Genomic DNA, 12,130 nt, shown 5'->3' with positions numbered 1-12,130 from the left:
TTATTTATTTTTAAGGATGTAATTGTGTTTAAGTGTACAATATTTTTTTTTTTATTTGAAATATAAAAAGTTGTATTGATAAATAATATAATATTAATTTTTGTAAAAGAATATACTAATATATATATTGAGAATTGTGTGGTAGAAAATAAATTGAACAAACAAACCTTGATTTCAATTTTTATTATATAATTATTGTATATTTTTTATTAAAATATATTCTGTTTTTCTACAATATATTAAATCAAAACTAATACTATCAAAACAAAAAATTTAAACAAAAAATAATAACTTCAAAACAACTTGTTCTTTTTTTTTTTTTTTTTTCTTCTTATTTCTTTACTATGAAATGTTCACCCAATGAATATTTATTAGAATTTGGTTATGTCTGAAAACTTTAAACAAATTGACTACAACATATATTACATATTTATTTATAGTGTTAATTGATAATTTAATACTCCCTTCGTCTTATAAATATAATCTTAATTAGATTGAATACGGAATTTAAAAAATATTGATATTATATTAGTAGTTAATAAAAAGTATGGATAAAAAAATTTTTTTGCCCTTGTGAGTGTATTAGAGTAAAAAAATAGTGGCAATTGTGTAATAAAAATGAAAAAGTAGGGATAATTTTATGGTGATATGGTTATTTATGGAAATAAGACTATTGTTTTTGGACGGACAAAAATGGTAAACGAAAATATTGTATTGGGACGGATGAAGTAATAAATATTTAATTCAACTTATTAAATAAGTTTTATAGTTATTTGAATATTTGTGGAAAATACAAATTATATTTTAACCTAAAAAGAGAGTACATATATATAGGCATATATATATGTAGGTCTCAAATAACAATATATAAAAAAAAAAAAAAAACGCTAACACGCCCCCCCCCCCCCCCCTCCCCCTTAAACTCAATGTGGTAAAGTAGAAATCAACTTGAGTTTGCTCAACAATGTAGAGAACCGGCCTGGGAAGAGAAACTTGGTGAAGATATTCGCAGACTGATCCTCGGAAAAGACAAAATATAGATGAACAGTGCATGCACGAATATGCTGACGAATAAAGTGACAATCAATCTCAATATGTTTGGTGCGCTCGTGAAAGACATCATTATGGGAGATCTGAATTGCGTTTGTGCTATCACAGTGGAGGGAAGTGGAAGAAAGCTGAGGAACCCCAAGATCAGAAAGAAGCCGACGAAGCCAAAGGAGCTCTGAAGTCGAATCCGCAAGAGCACGATACTCAGATTCTGCACTGGAGCGAGAAACGAGAGTTTGTTTCTTGTTGCGCCAAGAAACAAGGGAACTCCCAAGAAAAAAACAATAACCTGTGATAGAGCGATGATCAGTCAGATCACCTGCCCAATCAGCATCAGAGAAACCTGCAAGAACTAATGGAGAGTCAGCAGAAAAATGAAGACCGTGTAAGATTGTTCCCTTGACGTAACAAAGAATACGCAACACAGCAGCATAGTGAACTGTCCGGGGATTAGTCATGAACTGAGCAAAAACATAAACCGCATGAGCTATGTCAGGGCGAGTGACCGTCAAGTATACCAGGGGTCCTCTAGTGGAGTGCCGTCGAAAAGAGCAAGTCGGCAGTTCCCCTCGAGAAAGGTAGATGCAATCTGGCTATCAGTCAGACCTGAACGAGATATGAGATCAGATGCATATTTCACCTGAGATAAATATATGTCATTTAGAGCGTCAGAAATCTCAGATCCGAGAAAATAACGGAGCTGACCAAGACTCTTCATGTCAAGTGTCGATGAAGGTAAGTCTGTAGATCGGATATACTAGAAGTATCATCGCTGGTAATAACCATGTCATCCACATACAACAAGAGAATAATGATCTCGGTAGGAGAACGACGAATAAAGAGAATAGAGTCATAGGGAGATGCAGAAAAGCCATACCGAATGAGCACGGCACTAAACTTGGTGAACCAAGCTCGGGGCGCCTGCTTCAGTCCATAAAGGGCACGGCGCAGCTGACATACCTTCCCTGAAAAATCTGAGCCAGGTGAAGGGGTCATGTAGACTTCCTCAGAAAAATCTCCATGAAGAAACGCATTCTTCACATCCAACTGTAATAATTTCCAATGTTGAACAAAGGCAACAACAAGGAGACAACGGACAGATGTCAAATGAGCAACTGGTGCAAATGTCTTCTCATAATCAATACCATACTCCTGTGAAAAACCTCTGGCTACAAGACGAGCTTTGTAGCGCTCAACAGAACCACAGAGTGAGTTTTGATTTTGTACACCCACGTGCAGCTAATAGGTTTCTTGCCATGAGAGAGATCGACGATATCCCACGTGTCGGTTTTCTCAAGAGCCTGCAATTCATCAGACATAGCATCGTGCTACAAGGGATCACAGTTCGCCTCACGAAAGATCCTGGGTTCATGATGAGATCAAATGGCAGAAAAACAATGATAATCAAGTAGATGAGATGGAGGACAACTTACACGGGTGGGTCGCCGATCAGTGGCGGCAGGAACTAAAATTTCCGGAGGGTCGAGCACAGGCTCAAGAGGCGCATGAGGGTCAACTGGTGGGGAATGATCAACATCAGACAGTCCCAACAGTGGTATCAAAGTCCGGTTCGATGGTGAAGTGGATTGGGTGGCATTGGACGTTGGTTATGTTGGTGGGCTCGCCCTCGTGACCGTAAACGAGGGGATGAGGTGACGGGTTGGGAGGAATGTAAAAGGCGAGGGTAAGGTGTCATATGGTTACAACAGACAGAATCAATATACCATGTGTTGTTACCTGATGTCGAGGCTAATGAAAGATGAATTGATAAAATCTGAGTGAGCATGTGACGTAGGTCCTCAAGAGTGGGAGGCGGTTGAGGCGACTGTGATACGCTAGTGGCAGCAACAATGGCAGAGGAAGAGCCGAAAGAGGACTAACCAGCCTTGGGATTCTTGGGACAATGCGGACGGATGTGGCCTTTCTGACGACAGTAGTGACACTCAACCTTAGGGCAATAGATATAAAGATGATCAACATTCGGGTAACTGCGACTTTTATCATAATGCGGTGGTCGGGTATCCTTGCAATTATCTCTGCAATGAGGAGTAGAAGAGGGAACTGCCAAGGCCGAATCAAGAGTAGGAGCCTTGAGCATCTTGAGGTGGGTGTCCTCAAACAAAATCTCATTCATCGCTGTCTCCAAGGAAGACAAGGGATGACGATGAAGCAAGGAAGCACGCACAGACTCATATTCTGGACCAAGCTTCATCAAGAGCTGAATCAACCGAAAGTGCTCAATCTGTATGTCGGCCTCATCAATGCGATCCCACATAGACTGTATAGTAGAGAGGAACTCATTCATATCTTGGCGCGAGTCATGTGTCAGTGCATTCAATGACCCTATAAGATGATAATAATGCATGCCTTCAGTGGCCTGATATCGATGCTGCAAATAATCTCAAGCTTTCTTGGCAGTGTCAATGCGACGAAGTTGAATCTGAATGGACTTGGAAGAGGTATTCCGAATCCAAGTAAGAATAATGTGGTTCTTACTATCCCACTCATCCAAGGCATTCCGATAGTCCGTGAGATCCTTATTGTTGAGGGGCGCCGTAAAAGTGACAACAGGAGCAACCGATACAGAAAAGTCGCCAGTAACATAGCGCCATAATCTTTTACCAATCAAGAAAGTTTTCATGGATTCAGCCTACAAATCATAATTATCACCAGAAAGAATAATAATATTCGTGGAAGTGTTTACACGATCCATATTAAGAGACATACTATGAAGTGAGAAAATAAAAAATAGTATAGAGCGCGCAAAAGAATTATGCAGAAAATCAGACTGCGGCTGCCACACGCCGCGTTGGCGGCGAAAGCAATGAGGATTAGTGACTATGTCTATCCCATAAGAAAAATAGGCTCTAATACCATGTTTGAATATTTGCGGAAAATAGAAATTATATTTTAACCTAAAAAGAGAGTGCATATATATAAGCATATATATGTGAACCCCAAATAACAATATATAAAAGATACACTAATAATAGTAATATCCATACATATTATTGGGTGACGATTACGGTGTTGATGGGTGAAATCAGCATAATGCTAGTCTTTTGGCAGCACATAATTGCAAAGCAAACAACACATATTTACGTACATTTTATACATTGTACAATGTTGTATAAATATATTTATTGTGTTGAAATCGATGATATATTATTATATATATTATATTATCATGTGTTGTTAGAATATATGTTATTTATCATACTTAAATGTGTTGATTGAGCCAAATCAACACGGTGGAACTGACTTGGCTCAATCAACACGAAAACTATCCGATTTTATTGATATTTTTCATTTATTTTTTATTTTCATGTGTATTCAATTAGGAGGTTGATTGAAGATTTATCATCATTGATTAATCAGCTCATGAAAATACTATAAATAACATAAGGGACAATACATGCTATTAGTCTATTAGTTACTTTAATATGATAGTTTATAAAAAATAATTTATTTTATTTATAATGGTAACAATTGTGCAAGAAAAAAAAAGAAAAAAAAAAAGAGGTTATTAGTTATTCACTATGAATTATGGAAAATATATCAATTAGCCCAAAAAAAGGATCAATTATTTGTTATTATAAAAAAATATTCCCTCCGTCCTAGTTACAATGTCCATGTTACCGTTTGTATTCGTTTTACATCTCATGTCATTTTTGTTTTTTGGAAAATGATTACCCTTCTTAATTTTATTTTAAATTTTCTAATTTAATTTTTTTAAATTTTAATTAAATTAATTAGTTATTTTAATCTTAATCTATAATAATTTATATATTATTTTCACTAATACATTCTTAATTATCTACTAATTATACTTATCATAAATTCTTATGTCTACAATTACGAAGACACCCAACATGGGAAGGAGAGACTACTTAAAAATATAAATAGAAAGAATCCCAAATCCAAAAATTTAGGATAAAATATATATTATTTGTTGACAGACAAACAAACTATAAGCTTAAAGCAAAATGAAGGATTGTTTAATTTATGTTTGAATTTTTTAAATTTTAATTTTAATTTAAATAATACTTTAATATGCTATTTTGCAATAATAATTATAATAATTTTTGTTAAAAATTTTTAATTAAATAATAGTAATTTTAATTTTAATCAAAACCAAATACACCACACACACAAAAATAAAAAAAAAAAAACCCGTAAAAAACATAAGCAAAAAAAATTACACTCTTATTTTATTTTATTTTTATGTGGCTTCTTTCCCGCTCACTAACTTTCACTTTCTCTCTCTATATATTATATTCATAATATGGGATCCATTTTATTATTATTAATTTTTTTCAAAAAAAAAAAACTTTAGAAGAAAAAAAAAAAAAAAAAAAGAACTCTGGTTGGTAAATTATATATACGATTCATGTTAAGTTAAAAAGACTCATTATTAATATGAAATAATTTATAAAATTATGATATAGACAAGTAACAATTTTTGTACCATGCTTGTGTTAGCCTTCAAATCTCTTATTTCCAAATTCTTTCTTTCCCAATTTCAAGAAATAAGAAAGTGACATATGAAAGAAAAGGAAGAGAGAAACAATATACTGTATTAATTAAGTTATTTTTATAAAATTAAATAATTCTTTTTAAAAAATATCAGATTACATTTAAATATAACTATTATATATACTATTATATAAAAGAAAATACTTGAATATCAATTAATCTTGAATATAAGTTCTATTTTCTTATTTTAAAAATAAAATAAAATTAATAAGTAATATAGATAAAGTTAAAAAATAAGCATAAATCTTAAGTTTTACTTTTATTGTCTCTTTTTTCACATGTCGCCTTCTTATTTGTTGGAACAAAGAGAATAGAAAATTTTAAAAATAGGAAGATGTGTTCTTTTTTCAAAAGAATTTTATCTAATTTTTTTTTAATATATTAAGCATATTTATTATTTTTATATTAATTACAATTCTTTATCTAATATTAAAAAAGTAATAGTAAATTTTTTTCAAATTATTTCACAAAATATCTAATATTCGTTTGTGTTTAAGTGTGAAAACACAACTAAATAATACTCATCCCTATGTCTCATAAATATAGTCTTAATTGGATTGAACACGAGATTTAAGGAATATTGATATTATATTAGTAGCTGGTAAAAAATATGGATAAAAGATTTTTTTTATCCTTGTGAGTATATTAGTGTAAAAAGTAGTGACAATTGTGTAATAAAAATGAAAAAGTAAGAGTAGTTTTATGGTGATATGGTTATTTATGAAAATAAGACTATTGTTATATGACGGACAAAAATGATAAACAAGACTATTGTATTGAAACGAATGGCGTAAAATATAACAATAAATAAATAAATAATAGGATAGGAATTGTTGGTACGTGCATGCAATATGGAATTGTACGAAAGTCAATAAAAGCAAATAGTCTCACATGTTCATGCAATTAACTAATGCTACAAAAACACAATCCAATAATTATTGCATATAGGGAATGAATCTGTGACCATGAGCTCATGGGTTTAAACCCCTGGTATCTTACAATATGTGTGATACTTGGGTAGTTTTTTTCTTCTATTTTGGGATTATTATTACATTACTTTTAACTATCCATTATAATTAAAATACTATTATTTTTTAAACGCGCAAAAAAATAAATGCATACTTTGTACATAGTAAATTTCACACATTTATAGCAACGATATATATATATTATATAAGGAATATGACTGTATGTAATTTGTAGGAGTTTGTTACACAAAAAAACAAAAGAAAGCTGGCAGCACTAATGTACAGATGGCTGGGTCAATTAATTAGGTTACAAATATTACTCCCTCCGTCCACTTAGAAGGCTGATATTTACTTTTGAGGTGGTATTTAAGAAATAATAATATTTTAATTATAGTGAGTAGTTAAAAGTAGTATAATGATATATTTGTCCTTGCTTTTTTTTGTGTAAAAGTAATGATGTGAAAGTAATGGTATTTGTGGAAAAAAGTAAGGTATTTAACGAAATGTTAACTTTGTAATTAGACGTTCCAAAATAGAAATATGTAAACATTGTAAATGGTAGGTTAAAATTTAATGGTAGGTTAAAATACTCATTATTAGTGTGTAATAATTTGCAAAACTGATGTGGACAACAGGACAAGTAATTTTTTTTAGGTTTGTGTCAAAACGCAAAACACTTGAATAAATAATAAGACAAGAACTTTATTTATTTTGTCATATTCCATCGAACAATAATTAACTATTAATTGATTATATAACTTTTTTATTAATTAGCCACATTAATTAGTTAATTATATTCAATATATATTTATTAGTCATATATAATAATAATATTTTCATGGCCTAATTTGCAGTCTATTCCATTCGCTCAGAATTTATCTCATGTACATTGGAAAAATAATATTATCTCGGTCGCACTCTAAGGGTTTTATTTACTTTTTGCGTGTTAATTTTTAAATATTAATTATTATATCAAAATATAGAACAAATTAAGAAAAAATTGCAAAAATACTTTCATTAGTGTTTTATAATACTAATAGAAGAACATTGATAAAAAAAAAATTATACAAATATAAGAATATTTTTAATGTTAAATACAATGACACAAAAGTGAAATGAAACCCTAGAGACGACCGAGGGAGTCGTTGCAGGTTTCAGTATCACTACAAAAATGTAAGTATTATTTTTAAAATTATAAATGATTTTATAGAATGCAAATTTCAAATGGTAAAAATTTGAAGAAAAAAAATAATCAAAAGGAACACATCTAAAGCTGGGAAAATATAAAATAAGTATAAAATATAAAAATTTAATTCAATATTTTTGTAAACATAAATTAATAAATAATAATAAAAGTTTTGAAGAAAATACTAACCAAAACACTCTCTCCATTTCACATAAAGTATATATTTTTTTTTTCCGTTCGTCGCATATAATTTATTAATTTTTTTTTAGAAAAATATAATTATATATTTGATATATTCAATTAGTCAATCGAATAAGCCATTAAATTAAAAACTAACAATTATTTGTCAAATACTCCTTTAGTTTTCAAAAAATAAAAAATAGCTCACGGCCTAAAGAAGCTCACTCTAGTGTTTCTAGGTGTGGATTTGAATTTTGATTTTTAATATTAAATAATGAAATAGTATAATTATTATTTTATTTAATATAAATAAATAGTGTTCGGAATTTTTGAATCTAAATTATTATTATTTTTTTTATAAAACAATTAAAAATTATTAAGAATTTAATTTGATATATATTTTTAAAAAAAATAATAAATAATAAAAAATTTGCAAAAAAAAAAAAAAAAAACAATCCAACCAAACACACCCATTATTGGATAGAATTTACACTCTGCACCCACAATAATTACATACAAAAATTAAAAATAATATACTCTCACACCTGATTCGCGTAGTTTGACTTTTTCGTCGGGCTTGATTTGCAGGTATTAGGTTCGGCCGTGGGTTTATCCTGCGCACTTTCGAGTAGCAATTGCGAATTCTCACGTCATAAAATAATAATAATAATAATAATATATCAATATTATTACTACTTTTCCTATGTCTCATCTTCATAGATGAAGTGTTGCATATCCGTACATGTTAGACTTTCTTTACCTATAAATATGGCATCATTTGTAATCAAAATTACTTGCATATTACACGTTAATTTCCCAATCTCTCTCTCTCCTCCCCCCCCCCCCCCCCCCCACCTCTCTCTCTCTCTATATATATATATTACGCACTACAATATATATTTATATATCTCATATATACATATTTAAAATTTATGATACACTGTGTGAATAATTAATTTTCACATTTGTTATTTTCATAAAATTTTATTACAAAATTCTCAATGTCTCCCACTCTCATCCAATATATATATACATATATATTATATTATATAATATATTTAATTTTTCGATACGACATGATTTGTTTTTCTTCTAAAGAATCCCAAAATTCTGCATCTCGTCTAGCTTATGAATCTGCCCGGTGCATATATATATAATATATTATTTATAGGTAAAATTATTACATTTAATGAAAAAATTATATCAACGACTACGTTGTTTGCATGGCCAAACTTCTTTCTCAAATGATTTTTACTTTACGGCTTTATATTTCTAATTAACAATTAATATATTAAACAAACTCATATTTATTAGAAGAAAACCTCAAATTCATTCATTCATGAATTAATACATGTATATTTCATGGGCACGACCCAACCCCAAAATTGCCGGAATACTTTCGATCTCCGCGAGTTCGAGTCCTCTTTTCGGCTCCGGCGGAAAATTGACGGCAGGTGCCGGCGGATTTGGGGCCCTGAAACGGCGTCTCCAACGCCTGTAGAAGCTGATAATTACGGCGATTATAAAGAAGGCGCAAAGACGATTAGAAGTACTGTTACTTTTTGTAACTTGAATGCACCGTCATCGAATCCGAACAAAGATGATCCCATGCTTTAGAAAGGAAAGAAGAATGAGAATGATGAAGAAGACAGGATGGAGAAGAAGATCGATCGAACCTGGTGCGATGTTGAATGTGAAAAAGTAAATATATGTATGTATGTATGTATAATAGGCAAAACTATTACATTTTATGGAAAATATATTATCAACAGTTACTGCATTGTCAATCTTCTTCCTCAAATGACTTTTATTTTACAATTAACAAACACTAATTAGTTATTAATATTTTAAACGAACCCATATCAATTAGAAAAAAAAGAAAAAAAAAAAACCAAAATCAATCATTCAATTTATGGATTAATTCAACAAATAATTGGTTGAATTCATGCGTGCGCCTCTCGAAAGTGTATGATTTTGATAATATATATGTTGAACACAAAAAATAATAATAATAATGGTAGCAGTATATTAAAGAAGGACGATCGGCCGATACGGAGGTCGGACAGGACAAGGTCGGGTACGGAAGATCGGACGTAACAAGGTCAGACACGGAGGTCGGACAGGATAAGGTCGGGCACGGAGATCGGACGTGATAAGATCGGGCAAAGCAGAAGTATCGGCAGACGCGAAGGTCTGTCAAGACGAAAGTCGGGCAAAGAAGTATCGGCAGACGCGGAGGTCTGTCAAGACGAAGGTCGGGTAAAGAAGAAGTATTGGCAAACGTGGATGTCTGTCAAGAGGATAGTCTGTTGAACCAGTTGTCCATCTAAGGAGATAAGGCAAACAGAGCCGGTCGGTGGGTTCGCTGTCGGATGGTTCGCAGTCGGTTGGGCCGGTCGGATGGTCCATAGTCGGTTGGCCTTCGGTCGGACCAACTGAGGTCGGACGGAGGACGGCTGATACGGAGGTCGGTCGAAAGAGGAAGTCGGGCGAAGAAGGACGGCTGGTACGGCGGTCGGTCCAAGTGAGGTCGGGCGAAGAAGAATGAGACGGACGATACGAGGTCGGATAAGAGACCAGATGGTGGTCGCTTGGTGGGGCGGCCAATGATTCGTTTGATCTAGCGATCAGTTAGTCTCTGGATTGGTCGGTTGGGTTATGCGGTTGGCGAGACGGTTAAAGACACGTGTCAACAGAGGAAGACCTGGTGGGCGTTTGAGAGCAGTTGCTGTAACCGATGAGACGGCGGTTCAAACCGTTTTTTTAAGGGTTTATTTAAGGAATCGGGTCTGTTATGACAAATCATCTTCAATCGACATCAAATTCAAAAGAATTGCCTTTAGGATCACCACTTTATTTTCCAAGTCTGTAGTTTTATTTTCCTTTTTTATTTATGTATCCTACAGAGATTCCTAATCTCAGGCACTAATTATATCAAATTCGAAGATAATTTCCTATTTTCGAATTTTATTTTTATTGTTAAAAATTTGCATCAACAATATATAATTATTATTTTTACCTTAGAATGTTATATAATTACTTGTCCTAAAAGTAAGATACATGTTTCTATATTTTATAATTTTGTAGATTTATGTTTTGGTTATGTTTATTACTATAGTTTTTTTTTTTTTTTTTTTTTTTTCATATTGTCCCACTGTCCCTGTTTGTGCGCATATGCATGTGCAAATTTCGCAGACCCCACTTGCATTTGAGGGAGCGTGTTGGGAGCTCTAGCTTACAGATATATGATTAATGAGTATGTTTTTTTAACAGTTCGAGCTTTTAGGTGAAACAGTCATTTAGCATCCGAAACATACTAAATTTTGGATTGGAAATAATGTTCTACGAAAAAAGATGTATTTTATTAAAAATTGTATGAATTATATGAAAAAAAAAATTGAAATAAAATTTAATCATCAGAGTCATCTGGCTCCTTTGGAACAAGAAGAAAACGAAAATTGCACCATCAGCAAACAATTGTGGAAACAAAAGCTTTTACATAATTTCCATCAAATTAAAAAGAAAAAAAAGAAAAAAAAAAAAAAGAAAAAAGAAGCTATTACATAAATTCACATACCTGTCTCGGTTGGTCTAAAGTTTCTTTCAAAAGAACTGCCGATGCTCGAATTTGTCTCTGGAATAAAATTTACTACTATATCCATCCGACTCTAAGATTCCATTTATTTTTGGATGTTGATGTCTGAATATTAATTATTATATGAAAATATAGTCTAAATTATGAGAAAATAACAAAAATATTTTGTTTAGTGTCTTATAACACTATTATAATAACGTTTGTGCAAAAAATTATAGCAATATAAGAATATTTTTAATGTTAAGTACAATAACGCAAAAATAAATGAGAACCTTAGAATCAGATGGATGGAGTACTATAATACATACAAATATATGTGTCTAAATTCTAAGATTGGGTGTGATTTGCCTTGTCGGACCTAGTTTGCAGGGTATTAAGTTCGGCCGAGGGTTTACCTGTGCGTACTTTCGAATAGCGGGTGCGAATTTCCACGTCATAAAAAAATACAAATTTTATGACGTATACTAGGGGTGAGTTTGTTTGGCGGATTTTTTTCCCAATTTTTACTATTCACCAAATTTTTTTCTAAAAAATATTAAATCAAATACTTATTTTTTATTTTTGATAGGGTAAACTGTTTTTTAGTCCTGTAAATGGAGCTTGTCGCAAACTAGT

The sequence above is a fragment of the Andrographis paniculata genome, unplaced genomic scaffold, assembly GCF_009805555.1.
Source record: "Andrographis paniculata isolate CXL003 unplaced genomic scaffold, ASM980555v1 Contig77END, whole genome shotgun sequence".
In the NCBI taxonomy this organism is placed as follows: domain Eukaryota; kingdom Viridiplantae; phylum Streptophyta; class Magnoliopsida; order Lamiales; family Acanthaceae; genus Andrographis; species Andrographis paniculata.
Note: the sequence above shows the minus strand (reverse complement) of the source record.